Source organism: Cydia fagiglandana, chromosome 1, assembly GCF_963556715.1.
Source record: "Cydia fagiglandana chromosome 1, ilCydFagi1.1, whole genome shotgun sequence".
Classification (NCBI taxonomy): domain Eukaryota; kingdom Metazoa; phylum Arthropoda; class Insecta; order Lepidoptera; family Tortricidae; genus Cydia; species Cydia fagiglandana.
In genome coordinates this window covers 4853624-4872094 of record NC_085932.1, presented here as the reverse complement: position 1 = coordinate 4872094, position 18471 = coordinate 4853624, and the positions used below count along the sequence as shown (strand labels likewise).

The window sequence follows — 18471 nt, the reverse complement described above, 5'->3', positions numbered from 1 at the left end:
TGACTTTTCAATTTAAAATATGGCAGCATTTGTAGGGGTACCTACGGCGCGCGTCTAGAGCTATTACCGGCGTTATTGACGAAATGGTTTATATAATGGTTATGGCGTGATAGCTCTAAAAGCACTTACCTACCTAAATATCCGGAGGAAAATTACTTGTTCTACTGAGTGCCCTGAAAACTCATTAAACCAGCTTATTAAGTATTACTAGGTAGTCTGTGCCTGTTCCTTTTTCATAATTTGGGCAATTTTTCAAGATTCAGTTACCTATCATTGAAATTTCTGACGATGCAACTAACAGACAGGTGATGTTTAGGTATACATACATACATATAATCACGCCTATTTCCCGGAGGGGTAGGCAGAGACCACGGATTTCCACTTACTACGATCCTGACAACCTCTTTCGCTTCCTTCACATTCATAACATTCCTCATACACGCTCGCCAGTTTAGGGTGCTCTTGACCTGGACTTTCTTCAGGAATTCCCCGATCTGATCAGAGAAAGTCCGCCGAGGTCTATACCCCTTCCAACTCCCACTTCCACTTCTCCCTCATACACTCTCTTTGTCAGCCTTCTTTCACTCATTCTTTCCATGTCCAAACCATATCAACATACCTTTCTCAATTTTTGTCATGTTTAGGTATATATGTGGATATGTAGGTATATGTCCATAAACCCTATCCGAACTTTTAAAGTTCCAGCTGTTAATATAATACCTATATCAAATTAAATAAAAAAAGTTTTCTAGTCTAAATGCCACTATGTCAAAAGCTATGAAAATCTGAGCGCACTAAAATTCTCACTTCGGCTATGGCATGCACTGTTTTATCCAAGTACCACATATCCAAAACACTTGACCTAATGTTTATATTCATTCCTACCATAAATATCCAGGATTTCCCTATCTTCGTCAAGAATTTGCTCGCATATGTTACCGGGGAAGTGATATGTACAGTAATAAACACATGTTACGTTATAAACGTAGGTGTAGCTTGAAATCTGGTGCGGAAACATGGCTGCACGGAACTTAGGCTTATTCCGATTGCCAATAAGCACAGAGTCAAAATGCTCAACGTGACCGGTATAAGTGCTAGTTAGATCGCATTATGACCCACTCATATAACTTATTTCCCTTATCTAAGTCATCACTACACGTCCACGAACCAAAACATTATTTTTGATTTGTATCCCGTTTGTGATACGTCCCATCTCAAAATATATCCCATTCACTGAAGTATCTTCCTTCCTCACAGGGAGTTTTTGCAGAAAGGTTAATTTATGTACCTCACCAATTTAGGGACAGCAATACTCTTAACTGACCATCGATGGATCTTGAAGCCAATTCGAACGTAACATTTTGATATCGTACTTGTATTGGTTATAGAACGTATATTTTGAAATCGTACTTGTATAGGGACGAGCGAGTCACAAAGGCGAATAATAACAAAGCGACGTCATTTTGACATCAAAATGTAAGTAAGAATTGGCCTCATTATGTCTCAATAATAAGGTTTAGGAACTGTCAGGTAATAATGTTAAAAACGTTAATGATATACGGCCGTATTCGAACAATGTTTATAAGATTGTCACAGCGATACGATACCGATTTGTCTTTGTCAAGTGACGTTATTGGTAGATTAAATGTCACATTTGACACTAGCAGATCGGTATCGTATCGCTGTGACATCGCATTCTTCGAATACGGCCGATAGAAAACGAAAACTTAGTACATCTTAGGTACTATCATACTCCCGACAAAACTTGCCTATAAGACATTTTGTAGACAAGACGTTTTAAATAGGAACATTTTAGAGAAGCGCCTTTTAGCGAAAGGGATAAAATCACGAATATAAGGACATTTTACGAATTTGTAATTCGAGATATCACACTTACAGCTACTACTACTAGATATTGAAACGATATGGATTAGATATGTCAGTGTCACACAAGAGTCAAAAGTGAAGTTTTTATTTGAAGAAATGTAAATTTTGACACTTGTTTGACACTGACATATCTAATCCATATCGTTTACTTGTAATCTATTACTGTATTTTGGCAAAGGCCCATGAAGCTGCCACTTCTCCAATAAACAAACAATATCTGTTATTTGACGTATCTCATTGTTCGAATTCGGCTGTTAAACTGATTTGGGTGTGGAGAAAGCAAAGAGAATACACGGGACAGGCATGCCCGGCCCAGTTAAACCTTTGTCCTATGAAAACAGTTGTCTTTGCTGCAGCCTAGTTTCCTCCAACTACGTATTACAACCACGTCTTATTTTGTTATTTTAGGGCAAAAGTAGGCTGTGACAGAAATTCATACCGGATCAATTTTGATCCGCTTATTTATTTATAATATTTTATAATAGTTAAGAAAAACATTTATTGGTGTAATTTTTTATAGAATTTTAATAATTAAGTAGAGTCCTATTTCACGAATTGAAGTAAAATTTATTCATCAGAGTTTAGTCAAAATTTATCAAAATCTGACGAAAAAAAACAACTTAATTAAAATCGGCTAACCTACAGCTTTTAAACTTTAAGGTTCATCTCTACAGCGTTAATGGGAGAGATTTCGCCGTCAATTTATAAAATGAATCACTGGAATTTGTTCGTAAGAGTCGTGTCGAGTTGGTATGCAACTAAAGTTGCCATCCGCATGTCACCTTTAGAGCGTTCTCGCATCACTGATATCGGATGTAGGATCCTACATCCACAGGTCGGGCCGCGGCCCCGCGGGGTGTAGGTACTAGCAACGCTACAACAAATATTATGCTTACACACATACACACACAAACAACAATTATCGGTCCGACAGCCTGACGAGGATCCGATACACTTATGTTTACATGTTGGTCAGATCAAACAAACTAGCGACTAGAATAAACGCTGTTCCTAGTTAATTATCTTCAAATTTCCAATTAACTATAAAACCACGCCACAACTCAAAAGTATTTCTTTCCAGTTTCTGTCGAGAATAAATAGGTAATTTAGAAGCCAGTACCTAAATTACCTTATACATATACAAGGGTCGCTAAGCCATTATTAAAAAAGTATTAACCGTCCCGGCGTAGGTTTCTAGCTAATCTAGATATATTATATTTAATGTGGTGTTGGTGACTTTTATTTTCATGAGTTGCCTAGAAAGTATTATTTCTTCTTCGAATAAGGTACCTGCACCAAAGAAAGCCCGTCATTATTTTTATTTTTCTTATGTTTAATACCTATGAATATGCAGTATTGTCTATGGTACTAGCGATCATGGTCCCATTTTGAACCCATTAACACTAAACTTATAAAAGTATGAAAGTAGACAAGCTTAAAAACCGAACTTTCTTTTACGCAGGTAGGTTTATCCTTTTTACTATGAGTTTATTATATGTTAACTATAGAAGGAAATGCTTGAAAAGTATGAGAATGACGATAGCCCACACAGTGCAAGTGTTATTTATACGTAATAAAAAAATCTTAGATGTTTGACGTTTAAAATTACACATTGCGTGGGCTATCAAAATCGCTGCAGACTTTTCTTCGTCTAACTCTAGGCCTCTACTCGGTAGGTGATAGCAACAACCAAGCAACAACCCTGTCTCTAACCGGTAATGACCGTTACAAACTTCGTTCAACATTTTCAATGGTAAAAACAGCTTGGTCATTATCCCTTTTGACAAACAGTTAATCCGGATCGCGTGATGCGCAAATACGGGTACAGATAGAACCTTGCCGCTCCGACCGGCAGGCGTTGTGGAATAAGGATCCTGGATTATAATGCTATAATATTATTATAAATAGGTACTTTATGGCTTAACACAGTACAAACAGACGCTATATTATGACTAAGAAACGTTTACAAAGAGGGTTAGGTCACCACGCATACGTAGCTGCAGTTTTACTTGAATACTACACCGCTAATAGCAATACTTAGTTGCATCTTACGTTACTACGCTATAAAAGCCTATGTTCATATACAGATATTTTTGTAGACGTCTTTAATGATAACAATTTAATAATCAAATACTATCTTATAATAACCGTACAATATTTTTAGTAGGTAGCTCCCAACACCTTGACACTGGCTATAGTTGCACCAAACAAAATCTGCAGCGGATTTGATAGCCCACGCAGTGTAAGTGTTATGTATACGTCATAATTTCATAGAAGTTTGACGTTTAAAATGACACTTGTAATGCGTGGGCTATCAAAATCGCTGCAGACTTTTTACGGTCTGTACGGTAATAAATAGTCCCACGGACTGAAGCTGTAACTGACCCTGTTATTACTACAAGAATACGCCTCCTGTAGGGCTATGATGGTCGGCTCTTTATCAGTTGTCACCATCTGTCACGTTCTAACAAAAACGTAAGTGCGAAAGTGACGCATTACATGACAGGGTGAAAATGCGACCATGATATCGCTTTTGTACGGATATGATGGTCGTGTTTGTCTACGTGACACATCATGACAGCGTGATAATGACATCCCATCTCTTTCAATGGCGTTGCGCTAAAATGTGACATTTTATCACGTGGATAAAGCCGTCCATAATACGCCTACTGACCGTACATAAATGTGGATGCAATTTAAATAAGCGATTGAGGTTCCACACAAAAAAAATTACTGTTTCATACATTTTAGCTTATCCATTTTCTATGGGAGGGAATTTTTTTTCGTGATTCCGGGGTTGGTCCCATAGTAAAAGTTGCTCAGTATAATCCCAAAACCTCCCTGGCAAAGGAAATGCAACTTATTTTTTACTACTATACTCAAAAAGTGGAAAGGATTCGTTAAAGTTATTCGTGAAAACGCTGTGAATGAAGTTTTACAAATAATGTTATCAACTTATCAACTCATTTTGTAAAAGTCAGTTTTATAGCCCCACCGGCGGTAGTAAAAGAAGCCTCGAGAGACATGATATCGCTTAATGTTTACCGCCTCGCCCATGGTGTGCATTTCATTACTGAAAACATTATTATATATTTGAAATGTCTAATCTTTCAATGTTTAACAAATCAAACCCTTATGATTATTTACTTTAATGGGACTTATTGTTAGTCGGTTAGTCTGACTCCGAGATGACGAGGACAATGCCATCCTTGAAAAGTCGGAGGTAATTTTAAATTGGACTTTCATATCAGTGAAAAAAAACATTTAGTAGTATATTCAAGTATAAAATCAAAGAACACAACGACGTAGAGATTATTATAAAGGTATGTATATTTATTTTACGAAAACTGATATGCCCCGGGTTTACGAGTATCTCTAAAATTACATTTATTTGTAATGTTAATTTTGCCATTCGTAGCGGCAAATTTTAAGCCCGAAATGTTGAACTACAGGTGACTTAATACAATCAATAGTCCCTATTCTCTAGAGAAGTAAACATAAAATTAGAAATACATCGACTTGTCTAATTAAATTAAAACTTTACCATTTAGTATCCTTCCTACGACTCTACTGCCTTAGCAGTGTCAATCTAACATATTGAATAACGTCTGCGTAACTTACCTACTTTCTATAGGTACATCTCACTCGCCCTAATATGCGAGTACGAACGAGATGCATAGAAAGTAAGTCACTGTCGCACTAATATCGAAGAGTGATAGAAAGAGATGACTACACTACGCCAAGGAGCGTTAACGGTTGGCACGCTGGGTAAGCACCCGATGCAACGATCTACCTCTTCTTTTCTATTTACTTACTCTTTAAAAATAGATTTACGTACAAAATGCAAAAGTTTTTAGTTTCTCTCTAGATGTTTTAAAGCTTTTACGAGCTAGAGTATAACGGAATAATAGAACAAAAAGGTATATTACATTTAAACGCTTTATAAATTTCCTATCCGTAGTGCTGGTTAAAAAGCCAGCGAACGTACGCTGCAGGTACCGACAGTTCGTTAGCCACTAAAGGGATTACCTGCATGCCGCCGGACTGGCTCCGGTAGGTACTAGATGCGTGTGCTAGCTATAGTTGGCAGCGTCATTTATTTAGTACTATACTGTGCCAATCTGCAAATTACTTATAGGGTTTATATATTTTATCTACCTTAAGTGGAACGGAACGAAAGTAGGGAAAGCAAATCAGTAGAAACTCGTAAAGAAAATACCGCTAAAACCAGGCGCGCTCCGCAATTTCGTCGCTTTGCAACAGGTAGCTACATGTACATCCGTTCCACACCAATTTTGGTGGCTAGCCTTAAGCCGCGCGTGGCGCTGTCGCCACCTAGCGGCCATATCTGTCCAGTGTCCTGGTCGTAACAGACACGTTTTGTTAGAGAGTGAGTCTTCTGTACCTAGTACTATTATTTATTCTAGGCTTGTGTCGGTCATGAACTAAGAACGAAATCCCGTCAAGGACCGAAAGGAACTAAATCTTTTTGCACGCTCTTAAACGGTCTTTAGGTCCTTTAGTTCAGTGGGATTGATGAGCGCTTGACATGAGTGAAACAGAAAATAGACTGAACGAAATGGTTCACAATGACGTTAGCACGAGTGCGAACGAGATAAAAGAGTGACAGTCCTAAACCTGAAAAGTATGAAAAAAAAACAAATATTTTTTTCTATATTTTTTATTTTATTTTATTGTGTCTAGCTTTTTGATGTTTAACCGTCATATAGTATCGTACAACTTGAGTCGTAATTCAGCTGCCAAAAATTTAGAAAAAAAAACTAACGTAAAATCGATTCATACATTCCCAGCTCTCAAAGACCGAACTGAACTAAAGGAACTAAAAGACCGAACTAGTTCGTTTGACCGATGGACCGAGAGCGGAGCGCTCTCTGTAGTGACCGAGCAGCCACAAGCCTAATTTTATTCTGTGCTAAAACAATAATATCTCATATTTTAATATACCTACATAGCAGTTAAGTTTGCATTCCCTACTTGCGTTCCGTTCCACTGAAGGAAGATAAATAAAGTATTTAGAATCATACTTATTACAAGTACTAAGACTATAAAGCAGAAGACTGTTTGTGAGTAGGTATAATTTTAAAGCAACGGTAGAACCAACAAGCAATTTTACAAAAAAAATTAATTCAGATTTTCACTATCCGAAAAAGTTTGCTCTTGAATTCTTTTCAATATTCGTGGACGTTTTTGAGTGACGTTTTGGCACAAAATTACCATAGATGTAAGCTGGGATATCCAGTATGCATGTGGCCTTTGCCTGGCTTGCTGTGGCGCCATTTGGTACAGCGACGTCAAGTTTTTGGGAAGCTATGTCCCTAAATACTTATATGTACATCAATTAGGTTGTGACAGATACTTTTGTACGCGAACTTTAGAGATCTCTGTTTGGGAAAGTATTCCAGGATGCCAGATACTTTTGGTGTGTCGTTTCATTCACTATTATTGATGCTGATTGTACAAGACTGAATTAATAAATAATATCCTTGGCAAGTACATACATGAAGGATGTACATTTTCAATATTTTCCTTAACAAGAAAAAAGGATTTTTGCTAGCGTAGCGGAAGGCGCTGGCAACGGGTGGAATTTTATTAATTGATATTGAATGTTTTTTTTTTATGATAAAGAAATGTATAAATTTTCAAAGCAGAAGCCAAAGGCTGCAGCCAGAATATATATAAGCTTTTAATCTAAGCCGCACACTGGTGGAATCCCGCCTTAATACATAGTAAGTACACACACATCAAAACATGTTACTGTATTTTGAAAGACTTTATTAAAGGAATACTCGTAGCAATTCCGGAGCTCATCAAAACAATGGGTAAGTATCTAGGTAAATAGCCCTTAGAGAAATAATGGCGCAGGTATTTTGACTATTATATTCATAGTAGGTATTAAAGGTATTAATACTCATTTGTTTTACTAAAGGTTCGACCCCACTCCAAAACGCTAAAATTCAGTTCATGCTTTTAAATCCCTCATGGTTTTGATACTGATGTTACTCGCCGTTATTGGAGCGTGAAATGCACTGCTAGTCATATTATTATAATAATGTTTAAGTATTATTAGTCTATCGCTTTCACCCAATAACCTAGTTCATTTTAGATCCTTGTTTACACACGGGTGCTGCCTCTGCGTGCGTCCCATGACACGGCCAAGGACAGCATTCGCTCGGTGTACACCTTACATTTCATTAAAATGTCAAAAGGGCGTCTACGTGTTGGCTTCGGCTCCTTGCACGCCTCCCAAATGCCATGAATTATTATTGTGAAGGGCATTTAAAATTTACCCAGTACGTCCAAGAAACATGAAACCATATTCAAACAAATTGAGATTTTTTCTAGTATCGGCCCCTTGACTTTTGCTTACCTTTACTTAGTAACTAAGATGAGAAGGTAGGTTTATATATTGATTACTTCGTTCAGTTGGTGTGGTATCACAGACTTACCTAATGGTCGTTAATAGGATTATCAAACCTAACCCCCATTCGTAACCTATATAATCTACTAGTAGAGTCAAACCTCTTTATGATAACCTCTGTGCCTACTCTTTTTATTCATGATTTTTAGGAGCTTACTCATTTAGCAATTACGTCGCTCCATCATAGTATTTTGCAAACTGGAAGGGTACGCTGACAGGTGTCATCTTCATACAATTTGTAACCTAAAAATGCCAAATGTCGCAAAATTGTATTGGATTGACATCCATCAGCATACCCTTCTATTTTGAAAAATACTCGTAATGTTTGTGAAACTAACGCGATTCTTACTTCCAATTTCCTCCTCATAACTCTCATAAGTCCCGATTCAGTTTTATAAATTATAATATGGGTTCTTTATTAGGATAGGTATTATTTATAGTAGAATCAACGTTTAACATCGTCTTTATTAAACTGATCCCCTTTTTGCCTCTCCTGTCGTAGTATTCAATGCTACCCACATCACTGCCTGGGGGAAAATTTCAGGTAAAAAAAAGATTCTATAGTTATCTAGATTAGTTTTCTGTTAGCCAAACACTTGAATCCATTCAGTCTTTTAAGTGTTATGGGAAAAAAACATATTCTTTCGCATTTAATAAACTTCTAAATATATGTCGGAGAATGGCTGAAATGTGCCATCTATCGCCTTCACTCTTGAAGACGCCTCTGCGTTTTATCATGCAAACCTTGACGAATAGAGCAATCTAGGGCGTTACGTACACCTGAGTGGCGTTCGACGCAGTTCTGCCAAGACGTCATAGAGTGCGCTGTTAAAACAATTGAAGTCCAGAACAATTAAAGTTATGCTGTCAATCAATCTTCAGAAGGAGCACGATGAGATCGAACGGGAGAAGCAGACGTCTGTGGCGGTTCTTGGGTCAAATCCACTGGTTTGCTTAAGATAAGAAACGTATCGCGTGCTGTGATTTGTAATGAGTCTTGTGCAGTAAAGATTGTGTGTCGAACATCGTACTTCATTGAAGGCCCTCGTCATCCACGATTAAAGGTTCTGATGTGCTGCCGCTAGTATGATACGCCCACAATTCCCGACATATATAAAAATGAATCCCTAATTTCCCTTGGTCACGGCATCACGCGTGAACGGCTGGACCAATTTCGCTGATTCTTTTTGTGTTGTTTGTTATTGTCAGGTTCTTATGAAAGAAAAAACTAAGATAGTACAATAAAAATATAGATAGATATACATACTTAGGTAGGTGAAATCAAATGAATCGAAGTTCGCCGGGTCATCTAGTATTGGATAATATTTGACCAGCCATTTTTCTGCCGCCACAAACTCCGTTAACTACAAAAATAAATATTCAGCAGCGTAAACTCCCGCAATCGAGTGACGGGTTTAGTTATTCGTTATATAATAAATTTGCTTAAGAGAGAAGAGTTTATTGTCGGGCAATGCGTGAATATTCATCGCGTTTTAACCTCTAGCCGCCCATACGTCAAACCTTGCCAAGCAAAATGAAATTTTATTTTGTCAACACAAAGTTCAAATTAGAATAGAACAGGAGACCTTTTTATAGGTCTCTGGGCGGCTAGAGGTTAATCAAATCGTTGAGGACAGCAAGCGGTGGCACAAATAAAATAAATGCTGTCCGGTTTTCACTCTAATTATTGAATCTGCGGCTTCTGTGAGTGATTATATTGGCTGTATGCAAATTTACTGGTGGGAAATAGTACATTGTGAAACATGGGGTGTAAGTTGAATATTGCAAACGAGAGTAAGTTAAATCGCGACATCTTGTCGGAGCGATTTATAGACTCGAGTTTGCAATATTATTACGCCCCGAGTTACACACAATGTTTTTCATCACACTTGCGGTACAAAAATGAAGTATAAAGACAAAAAACTGTTAACTATGGCACTAGAAACTTCATAACTCCCTAGGGAGAACGCTTTTTCTATAACTCCCGCTAAACCTGCGTGCAATTCCACATTTACAGAGCGAGTGCGATGAAAACTATTTTATGTCTGTCATTTAACGTGTCGTGCACATAGCCTTAGTGGATGTTTGGATTTCTGTGGTTGTGATACGTCACGCACCCTATCTACGCTCCCACACTGGAATTTTATCCAGCGCAAGGTATAGCTATAGCGACTTGATTTTTCAAGCAAATAACTGCTTACGAAACCAGATTTATGTATAGTAAGCAAGCATAGGAAATAATCCTACAAAATATCAGTGCCAACTAATCACAGCACATCCTGATTTGGAATAGCTAAATTTTCTTTTTCTAAGTACATATGTAGATAGACAAAAGGTACCGTTAAACTTTGAAATCTCAGTTTTAAACTATATTATCTACCTACGATTTTACGCGGCATTTTTGACAAACAATAATGTAACTAATTACACAAACAGTTCTAGTAAATATGCATAGAATAATGCTAATTTAGTGGCCGTTTCAAAACTAATATCAAAATAACCTCATTTTGTTTCGTAAAGTTATTCATTCCCAGTACACGTGTCTGAAAACAATTAACGCTAAAAACCAACCGATAACTTAAACGAAGCGTTAATTACTCATACTCATAGGATCTTAAAATTAAGAAGCCGTCCAAAGCTCAAGGCCGACAGGCTTTTGTTCATTTCGAAGTAAAACAAAGTTGATCTTTATTAATAGAGCTCATTTCTCTCCCCAATTTACGGTGCCCACTTTAACGTTTTTATTAAAAATATCCGATATTATGAAGACTTTCAAATTTACTCAATATCTTCATACTTGGCATGAGTCGAGACGCATGTATTTTTCTAATAAAACTGACATGGATAGGGCAGTTTTTTTAGTTATTTTGCAACATAATATATATATACATATAATGCAACATATTTTGAGGATAATATTAAGTAGTTATTTGAAGGAAATCTGTATAATATAAAATAGATCTAATATTACTAGTAAATATAAGATTTAGTTAGGCTGTTTTTGAAAGAACGAGTGAAGCGAAGCTCCAACAGTCTACTTGGAGGCTAGGGGCATTTCGAAAGTTTCTTTTTACTATTATTTTGTGTGCTTGCATGATTTTTAATATAAAACGGGGGTTAATTTTAATTCAGAGTTTATTCTTGTTCAGATAATGTTGAAAATTTAAATCTGAGGATCCAAAAGAAATACAAATCAGGAAGAGTAAATTACAGTAATTCATAAAAAAATACTAATACTTATCATGCGATAATGTCGTTGGTAACTCTTACAAGATTTTATAGATGGTGCCATCATAGGCATCTCCTCTTGCTAGATTTATTCTTTGGGATTGGGCTTGAGGGGATGCCATAAAAAATTAACATGGACATTTACACTATTGATAGGATTGACAGGTAAAACCAATACTGACGCCATTTGTGAAGAGCTTCGACCATCCAATCCCATTTAAAACGCTTGCAAATAACAGTACTCTAAGCAATTCTAAATACCACTTCTGGATTATTCCGCTCCCGATTTGTACCCTACTTAAAGTTCCTAACTGCGATTACGAAAATTGAATGCAAAACTACACTTCGTGCAGTCGGTTTTTGCATTATTGCGACGAACTATAAATTATTAAAACTCGGAGAAAGCTTTCAATGCTTTGAGGTGCCAGAGCATAAAATAGCCGTGTGAAAAATTATAAAAATAAATATTTTTCGATACAATAGTTTTATAGAAAATTAGAAGAAAGTTTTATAGGTACCTACAACATGAAATTTATAAATAATAGTGGAGAATGATAAAGCCGTGTCTTTTATAAACTACAGGACCTACAGTTGATTATATCCAACAAACATTATTTTATGTATAGATTGAATTGATAGTAATTTAGATTAGGAGCCGACCATTTGATAATTTTCTACATTATTTTTTTTTTGACAACTCATGCTTAATACCGAAAACCGAACGCAGTTTTGCTCTTCTTTCGGCTGAAATCGAAACTTCGGCCGAAACCTGTCGAAACCGAGACCGAAACCGAGACTTCGGTTGGACTAACATGCCATGTCGTGTGCTTCAAAGTCATAAACACTTGAAATACAAAGGTCGCGACCTGGTTGCTATGCCATACGATATGTAATATAATATAATATGCCATCAGACGCAAGAGGGTAGCCTCTTTGCTGCGACGAGTGAGAGACAGTAATAACAACATCCTGAGGATGGTGGCTGGACGCCTCGACTGTCCAATATTAAAATATTGGGTCAGTATTGTGACGGGTAGGGCATAGCATTCTTTAATTATGTATTCACACATATTTACTAACATGTAGTTTTTTAAGTTTAGATATAAGTAGACTAACACAAATATGGATTGTAAAAAAAAAATCTGAAATAAACAATTTTTATTTTTTTATAACTAGCTGAAATAATACATAGGATGACTGCTATAGTAATTGGGCACTAATATAGTAATTCGCCTTTCCTAACAAATCAGAAGAAAACAAGCGACAAGCTTATTGTTAAGAGCGGCCAATTACTAAGTAGTGGCCAATGTCTATAGCAGTCACCCTATATGGAATGGTGCCTCAACATAAAACCTTTACACATGGGTCCAACACATTCACCGTTTTATCGCACCTTTGTAGATAGGATCGCGACCCTGCGTGACCATGCATTTTATAACTGGGCTTTGCGTCGGTGCAATATACGCGTGACAGTTATAGAATCGCTCTTGTACCTACTAGAGTAGGAAACAGTACCTAACGCTACGTCTTACGTAGGCGAACAACGCGCGAACGCGGCGCGGCGCGGCGCGGCGAAATCAATCCTTTGATGCCCATAGAAGTGTCCTACGTAAGCGATCTCGTTGCGAACGCGGTGCGGCGCGATTTGCACGCGAATGTCAGGCGGCGCGGCGCGGCGCGGCGCGGCGCGGCGCGGCGGCGGCCGCTTTCGCCGCGCCGCGCCGCGCCGCGTTCGCGCGTTGTTCGCCTACGTAAGACGTAGCGTAAGGGAAATACTGCCGTATTCGAATTTCAAGATATTCACAAGAGACGACACGTACTAGATCCATTCTAGATACGTTATAGTTTAGATATCAACTAGTTCTCTTTTGCAGCGCAATTCGGACAACCAATGTCACTTTTACGTTAGATAGAGTAAGATATCTATTAGACGTGAATTGGATCTCTAAGTCATATCCTGTGGAAATCGTTCAAGCGTATCTCCAGAATCGCGCAAATGTCAAATTTGACAGGTTAGATATTAAACATATCGTTATCGTACCTTAGTGATGTCTAAAAGATATCTAATAGATGTCTATTTCAATCTCCGAATCGGGCCCATAGGGTCTACTTAATTTTGTATGTGAGTATGTAGTTCTAAAAAGGAATCTTGATTTGGTATTGATTTCTCATCAGTCTCGGTTCACCTCCCTTGAGTTTGTATATCGATACAAGTGCTTCACTGAGACTTACATATCAAATATGAATAGTTCATATTTTTTATTTTAAATTGTTGCGCGTGATATTTGAATGTTTATACACCATAATATAAAGTTTGTTTGAAAGTTAAATCTAATGAAAAATAACTCACACCGTTCGGAACGTATTACGTATACAGTGAAAACATTGAAAACCCAATTTGTTTGAGGAATTTAAAATTTGCATCGTGGACACCAATGCAAATTTTAAATTCCTATTTTAAAAGGCAGTTTAAAATATTAAATAATAGTAGTAGTAATAACTTTATTGCACACGACACAGGTTTACATAATATTTACAAAAGGTACAAAGGTGCACTTATCCCTGTAAGGGATCTCTTCCAGCTAACCTTCGAGTAATAATAATGCAAATTCGAGTAATAATAGGTAAATGCAAATATTTAAGGCTAGTTCTTGTACGGTACTAAAATATAGTTAAAAATATTAAAATCTCCACGGTCTGTCAATTCAGTCTGTATTATACCTATACCTAGGAAAGTTATAGGTTCAACACAGCTTTTCAAAGCTTTAAATTTAACTTCGGTATGAACTTTCTGTAACAAAAGGGTAGACGTTTGTTCTTTATTCTGATTATGACCCAAACCGTCAGTAATAAAACGAGATTTACCGAACCCAATTGGATTTCCGAATTTAGATTCAATTTGTTTTCGACGTGAGGATCTAACGAAGCAACACCTTGTACAAAAAAGAAGTCAGGCGTACCTTTCGATATACTCCTTTATTTTATACGGCCCCGACACTATCATTAGTAATGAAATGATTTTTCATGACACTTCAGCGTTTGGTCCAGTCCGGTTATGATATTCTTAAATCTCCCCACACACTTATGAGTATTTTTATCAGTATTTTACATCATTACTTTTCACAGGGAGTTTTAAGTTATTATTTTCCTAACCGTTTTGATATAGAGTACGCTTTGAAGAACACTAAAAACCTAGTAGTATTCATGATAGTGTCCGGCCCATAATACTCTTTTTTTAAACCTAAACAATTTTTGTATGATACCAAATAATAAAATTATAGGGTGGCCGAAACGGATCTAGCGTGAGTCATCCTTTAAAAACATAAATAATAATAACAATTTCACCATTTTTCCATGATGAGAAAGACATACAATTTCATTATGTATTCAGTTTAAGTAGCTTCACTAATTACAGTGTTGGTGCCCCTTTTTAAGTAACAAACACCTGTGTTAAAAGGCAACGATTAAACGTTAAAAGACGACACATTTTTTTCTACTTATCATTCTGAAATGCCGTAGTACAAACCTATTTTTAACTCGTTTGACCGTAACTAATAGTTCAGCATTTTGTGTTTGCCACAAAATTATACAGGATGTCCCAGAATTCGACGTCAAGCCGTAAACGGATGATAGATCAAGTCATAACAGTTATCATAAAAATACAAAAAAAAAACCAACTCATGTTCTTTAAAAATTCACTAAAAAATCCACACCCTGTAATTATTCAAGATTACACAATAATAAAAAATTAGAATAAATTATGGAATTTGTAGTAACAAGAGTTAAAAAACCATTACAGGGTGTGGATTTTTTAGTGAATTTTTAAAGTGACCATAATTTTTAAAAAACATGATTTGGATTTTTTTTGTGTTTTTATGATAACTGTTATGACTTGGTCTATCATCCGTTTACGGCTTGACGTCGATTTCTGGGACACCCTGTATTAAGGTTTGTTCAATAGGAGGGAACGTTGCTGGTTTAATAATAGCATTCACTCTTACATTGAATAGAGTTAGATCGTATATGTCAGGGAAAAACGACGCAGCCATGCCTTAGCAATTCGTATTTGGAAAGAAGAGCAAATCGATCCTTGCAAATATATGGTAAACTGGCAACTATAGAATGAAATCGCTCTAACGCCTGGCGATAGCGCGGCATACAAAGAGGCAAGAACATTATTTGGTGTAATGTGAGAATTCACACCACACCAGCTTGTAACTTGTAATACAAGTGGAAGTCTTCCATTTTTTGTGTGTGTGTATCTCTTCAAATCACAACAAATTCGAAAAAAGGGACAATGGAAACGCTATTACTAAGATTTCATAAATCAGAAAGTTTTCCAAGTTTCAAACTAGTTTGTCAACATTCAAAATAATTTACTGTCGCACTATGCATTGAAGCTCGAGCTTGGCAGTTATCTTCGATTCAGATTTCATGATTTGCAACTTCTGTGCACTCACAAATTCAACGACAAGCTGTCGAAACTGCATTACTGTTTCTAGGCGCTTGCAAGCCCAATTTGAAACAAGTCAGTTAAATACATTATGTGGCTCATAGGTACTAACAGAAAATGCATTATAATGGCAAGTTGTATTAATTCGCTAAATATTAGGTGGTGGGCAACATTACAATTCAAAAAACAAGAGTGTACCTACATTTTCCATGTCTGTGACATGGCCATAATATTTTATTCCTTTCTTGTAATGATACGTTAAACGGAACTGTCAAAAAACAAAAATAACGCCCTCATGTTTGCCATAATTCAAACATGCATAGTTAAGAAACACCCACGTCGATCTATTTTCTAATTTCCCATTACTTCCCATCGAACGCCATCAGGCCATCACATAAACGAATGACGAATGGCCCCTAAACAGCGCCAGCTATGACGAGACCCTAAAAACTCGCATTAAAGTACCCGTGTTTTATTCCTCAACAAAAACAACACTTTGAAAGATGACGGTACCAACATACGTCCTCCTTTGTACGAATACGAACCAGCGCTACCCGCATATTTTATATAAAAAATGTTCTCTCGTAAACGTTTGTCGAAAAGGTTTCTTTTCATTAAAAAAAAATAAGCGCGGAACGAAAACGACCTTTACTTTATGAGAGTCCCGGAGGAGCGACATGGAGAGTGATGCGACCGGCAACTAAACTTTTCGGCATCGGTTTAAATGGAGATAATTAATGGAATCCTCAAAAGTTGCGTTCGTTTTAATTAGAAAAAAAGTGCACCCTGACCTAATTTCTCGTCACCGTTTTGTCGTTTTTCAGAACGTTTTTTTCTGCTGTCTACATCAAAACCTTGGGAAACCACACACATTTAAAAGGTTACAATATAGATACCTACATAGACATACATATCTAAAAAGCACTTTCTAGCAATTGTGTCATTTTTGTACAGTTTGCACACATACTTAGTTAAAAATTTAATTAATCGCGCATCAACCTAAATTTGAAAACTACCTCTAACGTTTCGGACGTGACTTAATTTTTCGCATTCCTCCGGGACCACGGGCACATTATCGCTTTCAAAATATTGGAGGTAATTTATACATTTGTTTTTAAATGCGGGACATACTGCCGTATTCGAATTTCAAGATATTCACAAGAGACGACACGTACTAGATCCATTCTAGATACGTTATAGTTTAGATATCAACTAGTTCTCTTTTGCAGCGCAATTCAGGCAACCAATGTCACTTACGTTAGATAGAGTAAGATATCTATTAGATGTGAATTGGATCTCTAAGTCATATCCTGTGGAAATCGTTCAAGAGTATCTCCAGAATCGCGCAAATGTCAAATTTGACAGGTTAGATCTTAAACATATCGTTATCGTATCTTGGTGATGTCTAAAAGATATCTAATTGATGTCTATTTCAAAATCCGAATCGGGCCCAGAGTATAAAAATAAATGACCAGTCTTAATTTAACGCTACGATCTCAATTGTTGCTGACTTTATGAGTGGTTTTTGTAACAGGTAATACTTATATTATCCATGCTCAAATTATTTAAAGTAAGTAACAAGCAATGAGTTTATAACATGGCAAATAAATGGTTGCATGTCATATCACGTATTTAGCAAAAACTAACTATAATTACTAAGTTCTCACCTTAATTGGATCCAAGCTCCGAGCCGAGCGAGTCATATTTCCCGCCGTAATTTAGTTTCAAACGTTCACCATCCAATTCCACTACAAACTATAAAACATCACTCACTATCAACAGAACATTCGCTAATAATGTTATACGTTTACTTTCCGGGGTGTATTGAACGTGTCCACTCAATTGTAAAATGTTTATTACAATAGTAAATGTGAACGATGTTCCACATCGGAGAATTTTTGCGTGGAGTCAGCACCCTCCCTTTGCGTTGACTGAAAGGCCGCCCGCCTAAGCGGCCGAGTGTCCCCGAAAGCCTCCGATCCCACCCGAGCGCGTACGATTCATGAAATCCACTCGATGAAGTGGTAAATTTTTAGGAATAGGCTGGCTCGTCCTCGAGTACAGCGACGGATGCTGAGTTTGTTTAACACTTTCACGTGATTTACCTTGGGGATTTCGCACCGATTCTTTGTTAAGGCAACGTAAACACTTGTGCGAAAATTTGTGATGAACAATTTGGAAGTCGACCTGCGAGGTGGGTTTAGGGGGGTTGTAAGATGTTAGCTATAAGTACAACTCCACTTCAACTTTCATTAGTACCTACTTAAAAAAATAGGGTATAATTAATTTGTGTTTATTAATGTATTAAGATCATACCGTCCATATAACACTTTAAACTCTCGCGTTTTGTGCAAATACTTAATGTCATTAACGCGATTGAATTTTATAAACCCTAAATATTTAATATCGGGTAGTTTAGTGTTGTTTAACAATATCTAAATTAACATTTGCTAGGACGTCAGTC

The 18471-nt window shown here is 36.9% G+C and overlaps 1 protein-coding gene across 1 annotated transcript in view; it reads right to left on the bottom strand.

The window, feature by feature from the left end:
- Positions 1–18024, bottom strand: part of LOC134679623 (uncharacterized) — a 95269-nt gene extending 77245 nt beyond the window's left edge. Inside the window, exon 1 of the mRNA XM_063538577.1 lies at positions 17675–18024. The gene's annotated coding sequence lies outside the window, so the exon portion shown is untranslated. The remainder of the gene's footprint in view (positions 1–17674) is intronic.
- Positions 18025–18471: the final 447 nt, after the last annotated feature.